The 16,845-nt window shown below is 42.6% G+C and overlaps 1 protein-coding gene across 1 annotated transcript in view; it reads right to left on the bottom strand.

The window, feature by feature from the left end:
• Window positions 1-16,845, bottom strand: part of PLEKHG1 (pleckstrin homology domain containing, family G (with RhoGef domain) member 1) — a 155,046-nt gene that overhangs the window by 110,139 nt on the left and 28,062 nt on the right. The window lies entirely within an intron of this gene.

Here is a 16,845-nt window from a genome sequence, read left to right on the forward strand (position 1 = left end):
AAAGCATCTTTTCTGAATCCCTGCCAGGCACCAGGGACCTCAGGTAAGAGTGCTAGGAAAAGGTTACATTTTTTGTTTGTTTGTTTCAAATTTTTATTTTGAAATAACTATAAATCCATAGGAAATTGAAAAAAAAAAAGAAGTACAAGGGTCTTCTGTACCTTTCACTGAGTTTTCCCCAACAATAACATCTTGCCAATATTCCTACCTATCGTATAATAACAGATGTTGACATTGGTCTAGTCCACATTCAGATGCCATCAGTTTTAAGGACAGTTACATTTTTGGTTGTGTCGACATAAAAAGAAAATGTAATGGTAATGAGCATAATCACCAAATTTCCTATCGTTTGCTACTTCGAAATTTGCCTTTGTACTAGCTATGAGAAAAAGTAAATGTTAAGCAAATAAATTGTGTAAATAAGACTCTCTAAAAAAAAAACTTGAATTTTTTTTTTCAGAGATTGAGCTTAACAATTATAATCAAATTAGCCTGTTTTCAAATCATCTGCGGATACAAATGCTTATTAGCTTCTTTTAAAGAGATGAACCCAAGATTTGAAATACACAGATCCTAACCCACCTAATTCCACCCAAACACACACATACAATCTGCACAATTGGTAGAAAAGAATAAATGACGAGCTTTAGAGCTTTATAGACTGCCTGGCCAAGAGTAGCATATAGGAGGTACTTGTATTTTGTTACACTTCCCCAAATAATCTTAAGCAGCACTCATTATTGTATGTTACAAATTGGTCTAACCAATTTACTAAAGGCATCCAAAATATTCTTCCTTGAGCATACTCTGTTTTCATATGTGTATTTTCTTGAAAATAATAAAACTGAATATTTTGATTAGCTGGAGTAGGTAAAGTTTTACTGTATAATCTCAGTTCATAATATATAATCAGGTTAGGGATCAAACCATTGATATGCTAACAATTTCCTTAACAAAATTGATATACATGATCAAAATTGATATCTTTCAAAATTGATATAACATGAGGTACAATTTGAACATCCCTAATCTGAAAATCTGAAATCCAACACATTCCAAAATCTGAAACTTTTTGAGCACTGACTATGACACCACAAGCGGAAATTTCCACACATAAGTACTTAACATAAACTGTTCCATGCATAAATTAAAAATATTGTATCAAATTACCTTTACGCTATGTGTATAAGGTATATATGAAACCTAAATGAATTTTGTTTCATGGGGTTCCCATCCCCAAGACGTCTCATTATGGTTATGCAAATATTTCAAAATCCAAAAAAAGAAAAAAAAAAAATCAAAAACACTCTGGTTCCAAGCATTTCAGATAAGGGAACTTAACCTGTAGCTCATAATCGATCTACTTGTTTGATGCATTAGGCAATATTTGGTCTTTACCTATAACATTTAAAAAAAAAACTACCAGAGAAACAAAATGTCTTGAGAAGCTCCTAAGAAGCAGATCCTTCAGGTCTATCAAAAAGGACTCGAGTTACTTTCCTAAGCAGGTAATGATGTGGGGACATTTTTGACTCCTCACCATGAGAAAGCTGCTATGGTATTAGGAAACAAAACATAGCCTCTTCCCTTTGCACAGCAGGGAATGTCTGTCTCACTCCTCCACCAGGAAGGCTGGCCAGAGTAAACAGATGTTTCAATAGGTAGAGAAGCCAAACTCCCCTCCAGCTGTACACAAAGAGCTGATGCCCCCCACCGGGGTCATCTGAGTTCTGAATGACCAAGTGGAACTTCTGTAAAGGGCTCTCCCCTTCCAGGGCCAGCCCTGGGCAAGATTCTGTAACAGGAGAAGTTTGTCCTGGACCACACCAGTGCCACCTCCCCAATTCCTAGGCACCTGATTCACTGCTTAGTGTTCTTGAATCTCCACCTCGCAGGGCTCCCCGCTCCAAGGGCTGGTGCCCTAAACTCAGCCACTCTGCAAAGCTTCGGAGGAAACCGAGAGAGCTAAAATAATCTGCCCAAGGCACACAGCTAGAGAGCCGTAGGCCTAACTCCAAGCTCGGTGCGCTCTCTGTTGCCTACGACACAGCAAGCTTTTCTGTAGGTCTCAGTAATTGAAGCTACTGTTTTATCCATTTTTTTTTAAGATCAAGAATTTACAAATTGTTTGTAAATTCCTTACTCTTTAAAAATCAAATCAACACATATATTCTATTTCAGCTCCTGCAGAAATTTTAAAATGCCCCAAAGTATTCACATAGTTAAAAGTAGTTCTGATAGTCCATACAGTTTCTGATCAATCTTTAGCAAAATGTAGTACACACTCTCTAAAATATTCATATGTAAAACCACCAAAATAATCAAAACCAAGGAATTTTTCATTGGCTGTAGCATAATTTTTCATATTTGCTTGGTAATTCGGAAGTAATTTTATTCTTTGAAATACAACAAAGTCTTCTATTTAATAGATAATATGTAAAAAGACAACCACCTCTGTAACAGCTTTAAAGTTTGATTTCCAAAACCACCCATAACACCACCAGCAGACTCAAGCTCATGCACATAAAGAATACTTTCAAAGAATACTTACCTTGAGACACTTTTCCTCTTCACAGATAATTTCTTATATCTCTGGACTTAAAAAGCACTTGCAAATTATGCTCATGAAGCAGTTATTCACTTTTCAACTTCTAGTTGACTTAAGAGCCTTTTGTGCATTTTGTGTGGAGATGCTGTTGTTCCAACACACACCCACAAAGTCAGCTCTATGGGGCTGAAGAGAAACTGACCACTGGAACCATTGCTAATGCAACCTTGAAGAAAGGAGAAAATGTATATGCATGTGTGTGTATGTGTGTATGTGTGTGTCTGTGTGTAATGAGATATCCAAAGTGTTTAATGCAAAATTATCAAGTGTCTAAATGTCATCCTCTGATTTCAAATTAAAAACTGCAGATTTACTCTGGAGCTGGCAGCCTGCCATCACTGCAGGCCCTGAAGTGGCTCAGGGCTTCAGGCAGAGGGGAAAACGACATCACTCAAAGAGCACTCCACTCCTCCCGTCTGCGGCATTACCCTCCATCTCTTCATTTTAGCATGAATTCCACTGTCAGACTTCTAAGACTTTCAATTTAAGCTGTCAAAGAAATCATTTAAAGGATATATGGACTTTAAAAAATATTTACAGAAAAAAGACATCCTAAAATATTCTCTGTGATCTGAATTCATTCTTATCACAACTTGATACAGGCGGGGCTTTTGTTACCAGTTTTCTGATCCTCTGTGTAACTTACATAAAGAATATCCCAAGTTCACTTCACTTATTGTGAAAGTGGTCAAGAAAATGATAAATTAACATTTTTAAGGCAAAGAGTCTAAATTTGAATTATTTTAATGGATTCCACCCTCCCCTTCTTCCTGATAAGTGTGACTTAAATAAGTATACTTAGCCACTTTATAGATATTTACACAAAAAATTCCCCTCCATTCAAGGAGGGACATCGTGTTTCAAGAGAATTTCAACAACGAGATATACAGTTCATGATAGAAACCTTAAGGTCAGACCTTTGTAAAACAATAATGAACATTTGAGTGCGTGTATCTATTAGGCACTGCTGTAAACACTTGATATGTATGCTCTCAGTCCTCATAAGAATTCTATCATTCCCTTTTTAAAGATTGGTAAATTGAGGCTTAGGCAAGCTATATAACAAGTGGAAGGTCACACAATTGGGAAGCAGAAGAGCCATAATTTTATCCAGATCTGGTTACTCTAGTGCTAATGTCTGTGACCACTGCCCTAGACGTTAAAATTTCAAGAAAAGTGGAATCAGCTCTTTTCTCCATAAGAAAGAAATATTTTCTACAGTCTAGGATCCTAATCTGTAGAACAGAGATATTTCTAGTGAATTCCTAACATTTTCTACATCCTTATCTCAGACTAAAACCAACTAAAGCAACTCAGCATCTAAAAACCAAAGGACAACGTACTATATATACTTGGAGGTTTAAAGAAGTTCTTCGAAATTATCAAATATGAAAAATCACATTTGTTAAATCACCAAATAAAATTAAAGTTTGAGAAGCATAAAACATTCAGAAATCTCTTTGTTTTTTGGGGGGTTTTTTTTGAGACCGAGTCTTGCTCTGTTGCCTTGGCTAAAAGTGCGGTAGCATCATCATAGCCCATGGGAACCTCCAACTCCTGGGCTCAAGTGATCCTCCTGCCTCAGCCTCCAGAGTAGCTGAGACTACAGGCATGCACCACGATGCTGGGGTAATTTCTTCTATTTTTGGTAGAGACAGGGTCTCACTCTTGCTCAAACTGGTCTTGAACTCCTGACTTCAAGTGATCCTCCTGCCTCGGCCTCTCAGAGTGCTAGGATTACAGGCATGAGCCACCGCGCCCAAAAAAGAGAAAGAAAATGGAAACCAGAGCTGATTTTCAAGTAGGGCAAATACTGTTCTTTGGAACAGAAACTTGTTATAGAATCTCACCATGGAGCAAAAGACTTATAAACTTTTGAAAAAAATGGGGTTCACATGGAAACAAAAACATAATAGGAACTCCAATATGGAGAACAACAGATGCTGTGTGTCTTCCCAATTCTTTTAAAAGCCATTGTAGGCTATTAAAATGTCAGTGTAGGAATAATAAAATACCACTGATTCTAGTAATCCAGGGAGAATGTTTATGTCAAGGTTTTTAAACTTTAGTTTTGTAAAAATTTACTAGCATAGAGGGCAGACAGAATTGATGACTCCAGCTACTAGGAACTGCTGCTGTGGTTACTAGGAATGGACTAGAAAAAAACCTAAAATATGGAAATCACTCAGTCGAGTGGACTGCATAGCAATAATTACGGCCAACACTTATTGAGTACTTACTATGCACCAGGCACCATTTTAAGCTTTTTCTTTTTAGATTGACTCATTGAATTCTCCAAAAACCTAAAACGCAGGTATTACTATCATCCCTGTTTTGTACTTGAGAAAAATGAGGCACTGAGAGATGAAGTAACTTTCAAAGTCACACAACTGGTAAGTGGTGAAACTGATATTTGAACCCTGGCAGTCTAACTCTAGGACTGCAACTTATAATGGGGTTACAAAATGGGAGCTGTAATAACTTCCTGTAGCAGAGCCCTACATGCGAGGACAGGGGACTGTTCCCACCTAACTAATAGTGGACATGAAGGAGAATTTCTGCCATGTTCATTCAGCAAAGGTTCATATAAACTAGATCTGTGATGCCTGTCTTTGAATGGTTCATGGTCCAGATAAGGATTCAAAAGTCCCCCAGGTAAGCCATCAGGAGAGTATAGAAAGATGGAGATGAGTGAAGTGATAACTACACACACAGCCTATACCAATTTGCTTGGGAATGACTTCCAAACCACGTGAGACATAGCTTCCACTTTCTTGAAGTTCTATCTGCATCTTTTACCATTTTACCCCGCCCGGCAAGCTAGGCCCGAGGTCCCTGAGATCCTGACCTGGGCTACTCAGGGCTCTGTGTCCCTCTCAGGGCCTTGTGCGAAGGAGATGTTCCACAGATGTCGCACGATTCACAAACATAATAGTGTGTGCCTTGGACGCCTTCCCGCAGGGGCTGAGCATCGAGCTGGCTCTTGAAGGCAGTGATGGATGAGGATGCACACAGCAGGGGGTGGGTGAGAAGGCAGCCAAGTGCTGGAGAACAAAGCCGGGCTGTGAAGAGACGGGACGCATGGGGAGTGGTTGGCTGAACCAAGGAGCTGTGCTGGAGCGTGACCAAAGAGAGGGTCGTTACTGATGCAGGACCTCAGGGTCTATCCCCGGGAATTCAGAGATTATTCCACAGGCAATGTGAATCACTGGCTGACAATACAAGGGGAGAAGGAATCTGCCATGGGCTTTGTTTGCTGACTCAAGAGCTTCCAAGTTCCAGAGTTGGAAAGATAAGAGAGAGAGAAGCCAAAAGTTGAGAAGAAACTTCCTTTGAGGGTCTGACTTGGAACTGTAGCCAGACTGGGACAATCTGACATTCCCCACAAATGCTGTTTGCTTTTCATACCTCTTCACCTGTACTCACGCTAGCTCCTCCCTTGGGATGGCCTTCCCACCCTTCTCTAAATACAGAAATCGCCAGCACGCTCATCCTTACAGCATAGCTAAATTAATTTCAAACCTTCAGTTTCACTTGGTAGAACTTTCTCGAATTAAAAGAGACTGAAATGTGACAAGAGCAAGTATTTACTTTCTCTTGGCCCTAAGTTCAGAGTTGAAAGTATCCTCAAGGATTTGGAAGGCCCAATTCAAATTCTACTTCCTTGGGAAACTCTACACTATCCCTTAATATTAGTCATTTCTTCCTCTGATAGCTATGGAGCACTTATTTAATTCTACTTATTCATATTATATTAAATATTTGTTGTGTCTCTTAAGATTGTTTTCTCTAGATCACACACACTTTTGTCAAGGATAAGCCTTAGGAATTCATTTCTTTCCAGCATGTCCATCAGTTTTACACATACCGGCTGCTCAGCGAATATTTATTGAATCGTAAACCCCGTGATTATATTATTCTAATTAAAATAAGGTACTCTCATCAAATAGTAATTATACAGTTATGGGGAAATGTGGAAAAAGAGTCATATAGTTGATCTTTAGGTAAAACAAGAGTATAACAATCTGTTAAATTCCATCAGAAAACAGTGACAGAGACAGTAAATTATTTGAAAGCATTATGGTTATATTTAGTCACTACCATTAATTATAGAATGGGGCTAATTTTATTTTTGGTTTACAAAGATAAAATACTTTTAGCATATAAACACATAATTTCTCAGTCTTTATGTTACCCATGCCTGTGGTTGCTATGCCTTATGTGAGGTAAGGTTAAAAAATTGCAGTTGGGACTCATAGAGGCCTAACCAGGCTACCTCAAGCTGCTCCCAGGCCTGACAGAGGAAATGGGCCACGTCCTGACTGGACAGGAATCTGGATCCATCCCTGTGCCCTGGTTCCCTCAAGCCCAGGCTGGAACTGAAAGAGGAAATGAGGTTTGGGTAGAACTTACACAGTGGCTTGGTCATATTCTCTACTGGCTACCCAAAACTTCTCCCAGGTCCTCAGTAAATATTTGGTGATTAACTGATTTTATCATCTGCCTTTCCTCCTAGCGTAATTGTTGAAAAAGAAAGATGGCTGAGATTTACAACTACCTCTTCTCACTAGGTGGGTGCTTGGGCCTGGGAAGGAATGAGAACCATGCCACCAATACAAGGAGAAGCTCTTCCCCAGCCGACATAATGAAGGACATGGTGGTTTAGAAAGAATCTCAAAAATTGCTCAAAGATGATTACAGGCTGTCACTAAGAAATGAGGAAGGAAGGGCTTTCTTTTCGACTACAGGGTGTACAGCTCTACAGTCAGAAATTATTATTTTATATTTAGGCCAATGGTAGTCTGTGGGCCTTTGAGATGTAAAAAGCGGTAATAACTTAAGTACCTGGTATGACTTGCAAAGCATCCACAGAGACTACACAGGCCATATATAGAAACCAGCCTCCTTCCTTCATAACATCTTGCATTTCACATTTCTGAAGTCACTGCTGTCAGATGTTCATTGAGTACCTACTCTGTGTAGGATGTCGGGCATGGTGGATTTAGAGAGTATCAAGCCATGGAGATCTAATTGGGCTTGTCATCTAGAGAAAGAGCGAGGACCGTGGGGAAAGTAAACAATGCATGCTACATGAGCTGAGTTGCAGAAGAGCGACATGACCAACAGGCCATTCAGGTGTTCGCAGAAGGCAGCAATCTTTGAGTTGGAAGAAGATGCCCAGAGGAAGGAGAACAGAATTCATGAAATAATACACACACTAAAATAAACACGATCCACTCAACAAAGCAAATAACTTCAGTTGCAATTTAAAATTTGCAAATGTTTGTTCTTGACCTTTGAAAGCATCAGAGGGGAAATCATCTTATAGCAAAGACAGCCTGTGATGGTTTTCACTCCTAATCACGGGTTTCATCTTGCACGCCCCATCCTCTCTCTCACATCCTCCCCACCTTTTGAAAGAGTTGGCACACAAGAAGAGCTTGTTTTAGGGCACGGAATGGTAGGCTACGCATATGTAAATATATGTGTGTTTACTTTATTTGAACAGAACCATCAGAGCATAGTTACATTTTGTATTTGAAGGTGAAAACTGTAAACCACTGAAATCCTCTTTTGCATTCACTTTCCTTTTTCCAGTGAGGTGTAAAAAGACTTCTCAAAGTAGTAGCAGCTTCTGTTTCAGTTTGACTGCTGTCAGTTCCTGAGCCCAGCACTGAGAAAGAACAGCCATGTAGATAGGGCCAAGAGCAGTTATGAGTTTAACACATTGACTGACACACTAGAAAAAAAAATTTTTCCTTCGGGCCATGGTGTTTTATTACGAAAGTAGAATAAAAACTTCGAAAACAAAACGATCCTGTCTAATTTAATGAAAACTTTGTTATTTTTTATTGTTTTCTGTGTGTGAGTTATATATAACTTGAAAAATAGTTCTCATGGCTCCCAAGGTGAAGAGATGTGTGAGTTATATATGCTTCACAAGGCCCTGGGCTCAAAACTAGTATGAGTTAAATACAACTCACATGGCAGTTAATGTGTTAAAGCAGCAGTCCCCAACCTTTTTGGCACCAGGGACTGGTTTCATGGAAGACAATTTTTCCATAGACCAAGAGGGTGGGGGGTGTGCAGGGGTGGGGAGGGATGGTTTCGGGATGATTCAAGCACATTACATTTATTGTGCAGTCAAACCTCTCTGCTAATGATAATCTGTATTTGCAGCCACTCCCCAGTGCTAGCATCACCGCCTCAGCTCCGCCTCAGATCATCAGGCATTAGATTCTCATAAGGAGCATGCAGCCTCGATCCCTCACATGCGCAGTTTACAGCAGGGTTCCAGGTCCTATGAGAATCTAATGCTGCTGATCTAACAGGAGGTGGAGCTCAGGTGATGATGTGAGTGACAGGGAGCAGCTGTAAATGCAGATGAAGCTTCGCTCACCCACTGCTCACCTCTTGCTGTGCGGCCCAGTTCCTAACAGGCAATGGACAGGTACCAATCCACGGCCCCAGGGGTTGGGGACCGCAGGTTTAAAGGACTTGTGTCAAGTCCCACTGTTTAGCAGTGGGGGAACTCTGATCGACCTCAACACTATGCCCAACCAAAAAGTCACTAAAGGCATAAACTAGACATTGTCAGATTTCCTGAGTTAGCTTTTGATATGACACAGTGAAATGCTTATACTATGTAACATGTGGTCTTTTTATATTTATTCAATGGAGTGTGAAACAATTGCCAATATAAATTTTTATGTCAAAAGAAAATATTAATCCAGAGAATAAAGAACTGAAACTTAAAGACCATGTTCTTTTTTATTTAAAATCTCTTTCCTGATGCCTAAAAGTAAAACCTTAAATATCACTCATCTGTCCATCTCAAGATAAATTTGTTGAGTACGTCAGGCTTTGGACTAGCTGTTAGAGACAAAAGGATTTAAAAAAAAAAAAAAAGAGGTTAATATATGGTCCCTGCCTTTAAACAACTAACTGAAAAGAAATACCTTCCTAAGAGCCTCTTCACACTTTAGATAACTTAAATGTAAAAATACCAATAGATTGAAAAATATATGAAGGAATTCACAACTAGGTTGGAATGAAAGTATATTTACAGGAAGGAGAATGAACTAGAAGGAAATTAAAACCGACCATCCCATTAACCATAAAAAGGAATGAACTTCTGATACATGCTACGGATGAATCTTGAAAACATTATGCTGAGTGAAATAAGTCAGACAGAAAAGGATAAATATTGGATGATTTCACTTATGCAAAATATCTAATAAATTCCCAGAGGGGAATAGGCAAATTCATAGAGACAGAAAGTAGACTAGTGGTTACCACAGAGACAGAAAACAGATTAGAGGGCAAGAAGAGAACCAGGAGTTACTGCCTAATGGTTATAGAATTTTTGTTTGGGGTGATGAAAAATTGTGGAAACAGTGGTGATGGTTACATAACATTGTGAATATAATTAATGACACTGAATTATACACTTAAAATGGCAAATTTTATGTTACCTATTTTTTACAACTTAGTGAATAATATAACATATCAGAAATCATTGAATTATGTTATAAATTGGTGACTTTGTGGCATGTGAATTATATCTCAATAAAACTGTTAAAAAATCCCTAACATGTGTATAGTACTTTGTTACCTTGTAAGGCTCTGAATTGTGTTACAGAAATTTGCCAAACTGACCAGGTGACCATGGGATAGGAGAGAAAATGTTAGAGTAAGAGTTTGGGAAATGTGATTCCACTTTGCCCCTTCGTTCACTGTGGCGCCCTGGGCTGTTTCCTCATCTATGAAACAAAGCAGCAAAATCAGGTGATGAATTTTTGAAACACTATGATTCATACTTCTTACTGAATGTTTTGTAAATAATCACTAATCCTTTGGCAGTTTAGAACACAGAATAGTCTTCTGTCTTTTGGATACCTGGTTAAGCAGCTAATTTACTATCTTGCAATGAATACTTATCAGACCAGTTTCAAAATAGGTTCTTAGCTCAATTTTTCTTGAATATAGTCAGTTAGCCTGAAAAGTATGGTTGGAAACCACTGTCAGAACAAAACAAATGACAACACTTGGTTTGTCAACCTCTTCAAAGTAGGTTAGCTGTGGATCAGAGCAGGCCAGTACCTAGAAAAGTGTCTGAGACCTACTGGCCTTAAATGCATATTATTGAAGTTAAAGAACAGTTGTGTTTACTGCTTAGGAATCTCACCGGCCTCTGGGTCAGATAAAAGTGTTCTGAGGGGCAGCAGTCAGGTCAGAAAGCCCTTGGGAGTTTATTACTTCTGGGCACAGACTTGCTTCTGAGCTGGCCCTATGTGTCTCCCATGAGTCAGTCATTTGCAAGACCAAAGACTTCCCTTCTACGTATCATTAAGAAGTCCAAGGTCTAGACAGAAGAGAATGAGATCAGGTATTTCAAAAAGTATTCACTCTAATGAAAATTTATTTCAGAAAAGGCCACAATAACCTTTTGAACTAAGTTAACAAGAGAGCTACATTGTTGTCACCAGTTCTATTGTTGCTTCAAAACAATAGTAATGACAGAAGATAAAAAAAATTAACGGGGAACCCAGAAGCTAACTACTTTTACCATTTTTCATACCAGAGGTAAAAAGTGATACAATTTAGACAAAAATTTTCCAAAAGCCAGTATACCTGTTCTTCCCTACAAGTCAAACACAAATATCACAGAACTAAGATTCCATCTTAAAATAAAAGGTTTGGAAGGAGAAGTGAGGAATAATTATCTTTCACTGTGGGACTATTGAAGGTACCTAAGTCTTTGATTAGGAAAGGAAAATGAGGCTCCCATAAGTGGGGTAGCCACAATTTATAATAACCTGAGAAGAAAAACAGCCTCTGGATTTGCGAATTCTATTTGAAAGTGGACAGAAGCTCGTAGGCCCATGGTCACTGCCCCCCACGCTGCCCCAATCCTCTACAAAGAATCAAGCAGTCACTCCCAAGGGTCAAACATACCCTGCATCCGAGTTCCATCGTGGCTCTGTGGGATAAGAAGTTTTGACTCAGCCCTTCGAGGAGAGCTTCGATTCCTCCATCCTCTGACCAGAGTCCCCACCATGGCTGTGGTCAACGTGCTCCTGGGGCTGCTGTGGTCCTGCCAGGGAACCAGCCCCTGTCAGGCTGTCACTGCAGGAGAATCATGTCCTCCTCCTCGGTGCTGAGGTGCTCCGCCCAAGGCCGACAGGTCTGGGCAGTTCCTCCCGCCCTCGTCCCCCACCCACATTCTCACCCTCCCGGTGCTGTCAGACCTCCCTCTGGAGGCCCAGGGAAAGTCTGGGAGATGAGACAAGAAAAAACAGACAGCAACAAAAATAAAAATGAGGACTAGGAGTAGAGCCGCTCAACGGAAGAGAATGGTCACTATCACAGAAGCACCGCCGACCTCCTTTATGTGAGGGAGTACTTCGGGTTCTTCATTTTCTCCTTAAAGAAGGCTAATTTTTCAACATTCAGAAATGACTCCGTATGGGAGGGGCGGGTGGGGGCCTGTACCTACATATTTATTTCTCTTTGCTCAGCTTATTTTTCTTGTCTAAAGTGGAACAGCTGTCAGGCAACTTTTTCCAAAGGGAGCCATCTTCTACACAAACAGAATTTGTTTACAATACATGGAAAGTATTTCTAACGTTCTGAGTGTTCACTTCACAGAATTATGTTGGCTTTTAAAGGGTGAAGAGAATTGGTTAACAGATTTAATAAAAATTAACAATCATGTAAACTGTCAAAGGCTTTTTAAAAACAAATTGATTCCAACGGCCTCATTACCTCCCTGTGGAACCCAGCTGGAGTTGCCTCACCCCGAGTAGGTGGCACCCACGCTCCTATAGTGCACTGCTCACTTGTGCCCCCTACTGGTCAAGTGCCAGGTGCACATCGGTTAGAGACCAATTGGTGCACTAAAGCTGGGGGAGGGGCAAGTAGTTCTAGAAAGTTCTAGAGTCCTTTGGGTATCTCTGCTCACCATATTCATCCACCCTTGGTGGTAAAGACTAAGATTGAATTAACTGTAGGCAGCTTGAGAGGTTTTGATGTTATTTACTGTCTTTATGACTTTTCTGCATTACACAGATGGAATGATCTATACCTGATTTCACTTTTCTCCTTTCCCAAGTTACATCCTATTTAATTTAATAAGATCAAGATTGTTTCTGCAGGAGCCAGGAAAATTCCCCGCAGCCCCTGAAATTGATCACATTTTTTTCAAAAAAGGCTACAAGTTACTAAGAAACAGTATTTTGAGGATACACACTTTACGCATTCATTTGGGTGACATTTCCCTTATCATTTTAACCTTTCCAAAATTTAGAAAAACTTTGGTATCACTGTGGTTAGGGGAAAGGTTAGCAATGCAGAATGGGAATTTAAAATGGTACAAGAGTAGGAAGCTGCTGGCTCTGTTCCCTCCCCTCCCTGACCTTGCGGGCATTCTGGAAGGGTGCCATTACAGAGGGCAGCACCTGCAGAGAGGAGAGGTACACGTCCTCTTCTTCCTCCTCCTCCTCCTTCTCTTCCTGTCGGGGGCCCTCTCCTTCCTCACTGGGGTGGCGTTTCCCTTTCCCATGGGCAGCTCCTCTGCCATGGCGTGGAGAGCTGGGCAGGGACAATGCTACTCACCCTTCAGGGGAGAGGAAAGAGGCCTTCAACAATCTCCCAGTTTCCTGTCACACCCAGAGTCACCCGGACAGGCTGAACCTGCCTTCTGCAGAGGCCACTCCCTGTGACAGGAGGGTGGCTTCAGCCAGGGAGGGCAGGGGAGCCAGGCACTCAAGCCTGGGGTCTGGTCTCCCCTTGGAGAAGGGGTGTTAAGGAAAGATCACAAGGAATGATCCAGTGTCACTCATCAAGGGACAGGATCAGGAGGCAGAAACAGCTGTGCATTGACTTTGAATCATTTCTCTTTGGAACTTTGTGCCCAATCGTAGGAGGCTGGATGGGGTGGGAATGAGGGGTGGCAGATTCAAGGAGAGGCTCTATCAAGACAAGCAGAAACCACCTCTGGTCCCATCCTTGGGGGTGAGGCAGCAGCGAAGATGCAAAGGATTAGGTATTGAGACCGTAAAGAACTACTAACCCACTCCAAATGGAGCTCTTCTTCAAGGCCTCAATCATTACTGTGGCCACACATGTGAGACCCCTGTCCCTAATGGACTAATCCAAAGTCCAAGGTCGGAGGCCTAGGGCTTGAGGCCAGAGCCATTTTGGAAGCACAGCAAACTGCCCAAATTCAGACACTAAGACCCTGTACAGCTGCTGCTATCCACCCCCAGAGGGGATATGGAGGTACGTGAGAAAGTAGGCGAGTGGAGCCAGTTGATATTTCAAACGCAAGTGCCCAACCCCACGCGCGGATTTCCCACGCAGGCGTAACTCCCTACGCTCTCCTCATCCCCTAGGCGCCCAATCACGGCACGTGTCACACTCTGCTGCGATGATCTACTCTCTCCGTTTGTCTCACTCAGCCAGCTGCCCCCAAATCTCAGTGGGCATCAGAAACACCTGACAGAACACAGAGTCCCTGGGCCTGAGGTGGCTGTTCTACTGTGTCTCTTCCCACATTTTCTTACGTTGCCAGCCTGGATTCCATCCGACAACAGTATGAAGAACCAGTTGACTAGACCATGGGCTTCCTGAAGCCAGGGACCACAGCCTGTTGCGTGAAGAGAGTTGACACTGTGGCCAGGAGCCCAGGAGCACCTCCCCCGGTGTCCACACTCAGCAGGCTGCCTGACACTTTTATGCTCTCAGGAAACCCCCTTGCTTGCCGCTGTCCCCAACCCCACCACCCTGGCTGCAGGTGCCATCTCACAGGATCACCCCGAGCCCCTCGGTATTCCTGTGTTCTACTTGCCTGTGATATTTTGGCCCAGAACACGGTATGTCCAACAGCTGTTTCCTGCCCCGTTCGCCCCACAGAGATGGCTCCAGCTTTGCTGCAGAGGTTCTGCGCCCCGGGGACTATGGAAAGGGGTCCACATGTAAGCTTGGGGTTCAGGCTGGATGGCAGCACTGGACACTGCTGTCCTTAGTTCACTGGCTGTAGCAGGTGGAAGCTCAGTGTCCAAGGTTTTCCCCAACAGGAAGCAGAGCCATGACCCTGACTCCTGTGAGAAACGGGGACAGGAAGAGGAAGAAAAGTAATGTCCTGCCTGTGAGGTCAGCCCCACCCTTGCCTCTCACACAAATACGCTTCCTTACCCAGACCCACCACGGCGGTGCGTGCGCTTCCGCCAAGATGGGAAGGGAAGCGGCTCAGCCACGAGCACATGAGGTCACTTTCCCCCCAAGGCCTCTCACATCACGTGGTCTCTCTGCAGGTTTCCCTAGAGAAAACGATTCCAATTTGAGAAAGAAGATGCTATGGGTCAGGAGGGTTAAAAAATAAAAGAAAAGAAGACCTTTGGTGGATGAAGGGCAGGATGTTCTAAAAGACCAAAGAGAAAAGGATGCCTGAAAAGAGATTCCCAGAGAGAGAGAGTCTTTAGGAGACAATGTTCTGAAATGACACTAATCACTAATTACAATACAATCTTATTATAATGTACCCCCCTCCTATCATGGAAAGGAGCACAGTGAAGAAGGAAACCCACTTTTCCTTAGACAAGATATCCAGGAATCCAGAATCCTCCTGAAGGCTGCTCAAAGGCCAGTGTGGTTCGCAATGAGCTTGAGTCCATGGGCGTTTGCTGCTAGTGTCCTGTGACTATGAGTTACTAGCTATCCTCTAAACCTCATCAACATAAATACTGTCACCACCCATCCTCTACAGAGTACCAGGGCTGAATCAGGCCATTTGATTCTTTGTCATCTCCTAGGACCTAACGTGGTTCCGGGCACACAGAGGGCACTTAGCAAATGCTGACTGAAGAAATGCATGTCAAGTGATGATATGGTTGTCAACTGTTAAAATGTGTATGAAGCCATCAGGATAAAGTATGACTTCCATCTCCTTAGCAAATATTTGACCCCCCACTGTGACTTCTGGAAGGAGCCGTGGGGTGAGGGTGGGGCTGTGTATGGAGTGTTTCTTCCTCACTCCTGATGTTTTCTCTATCTGGTCTCTCTTCAACCCCTCTTCCATGCTTCTCCTGGGGGCAAGAATCAGGGATTAGGCTGGCACATGTAGGAGAGAAAACTGGGCAGGTACTATTATACCCAGCTGCACTCATCTGCTATTTGGGCAGAGAACTGCCCACAGGTGGCACCTGCTTTGCTTTGCATCTCAATGCTGTGGATTTGACACGAAAACTCTGCTCCTGTGTGGGGAGGCTTCCGATTCTGAGTGCGTTATTAGGATGCTCGCCTGTGCAGACACGAGACACTATTTCCAATGTCAGCTTTGTCGGCAATAAAGGTGAGAGGTTTTGGGTTTTTTTTGAGACAGGGTCTCGCTCTGTCACCTGGGCTAGAGTCCCATGGCGTCAACCTAGCTCACAGTAACCTCAAACTCCTGGGCTCAAGTGATCCTCCTGCCTCAGCCTCCCAGGTAGCTAGGACTACAGGCACGCGCCACCGTGCCTGGCTAATTTTTTCTATTTTTAGTTGTTTGGCTAATTTCTCTCTATTTATAGTAGAGACCGGGTCTTGCTCTTGCTCAGGCTGGTCTCTAACTCTTGGGCTCAAGCAATCCTCCTGCCTCAGCCTCCCAAAGTGCTAGGATTACAGGTGTGAGCCACTATGCCGGGCCAACAGTTTCATCTCCATCCGCCTACTCCTTCATTTCAAACTCTCAAATTGGTGCAGGACCTGGGTGGGGGAAGAGGGTCTTTATTACCCTTTTCCCAAGATCTAATATCTGGAGGATCGGCTCAGGGACATGGCATTTGAGGAACAAAATGACTCTTGCCACAACTCCGGCAAGATGCAGCGCCACTGAGTGTGGGCCGCTGGTTTTCCCCTTGGTGACCTACAGCACACTGTTTGGGCCACGGTTAACTTCTACCGTCTCGCAGGTGGCCTTTATTGCACCTGGTGAGCAGCTTTAGTGTACTTTTTACTTTGACAGCTGCCTCAGCTAAAGACAACTTTGCCACAGGCGAGTGGCTCTTTCTGGAGTGTTGGGCCGCTGTAAGCACAGGCTGGGTGGCCGCAGCAAGGGTGATCTTAGCCTAACGTACAGGGGCTGTGGGAGGCAGCTACCATGCTTCCCCCTGAGCCACAAAGGTGTGGGGTTTCTGAAGCAGGGGTACTGAGGCAAGGCATCAACTACAGGGAAACATGAGTCTTTGTGTTTACAG

Source organism: Propithecus coquereli, unplaced genomic scaffold (assembly GCF_000956105.1).
Source record: "Propithecus coquereli isolate 6110/MARCELLA unplaced genomic scaffold, Pcoq_1.0 Scaffold48, whole genome shotgun sequence".
NCBI lineage: Eukaryota > Metazoa > Chordata > Mammalia > Primates > Indriidae > Propithecus > Propithecus coquereli.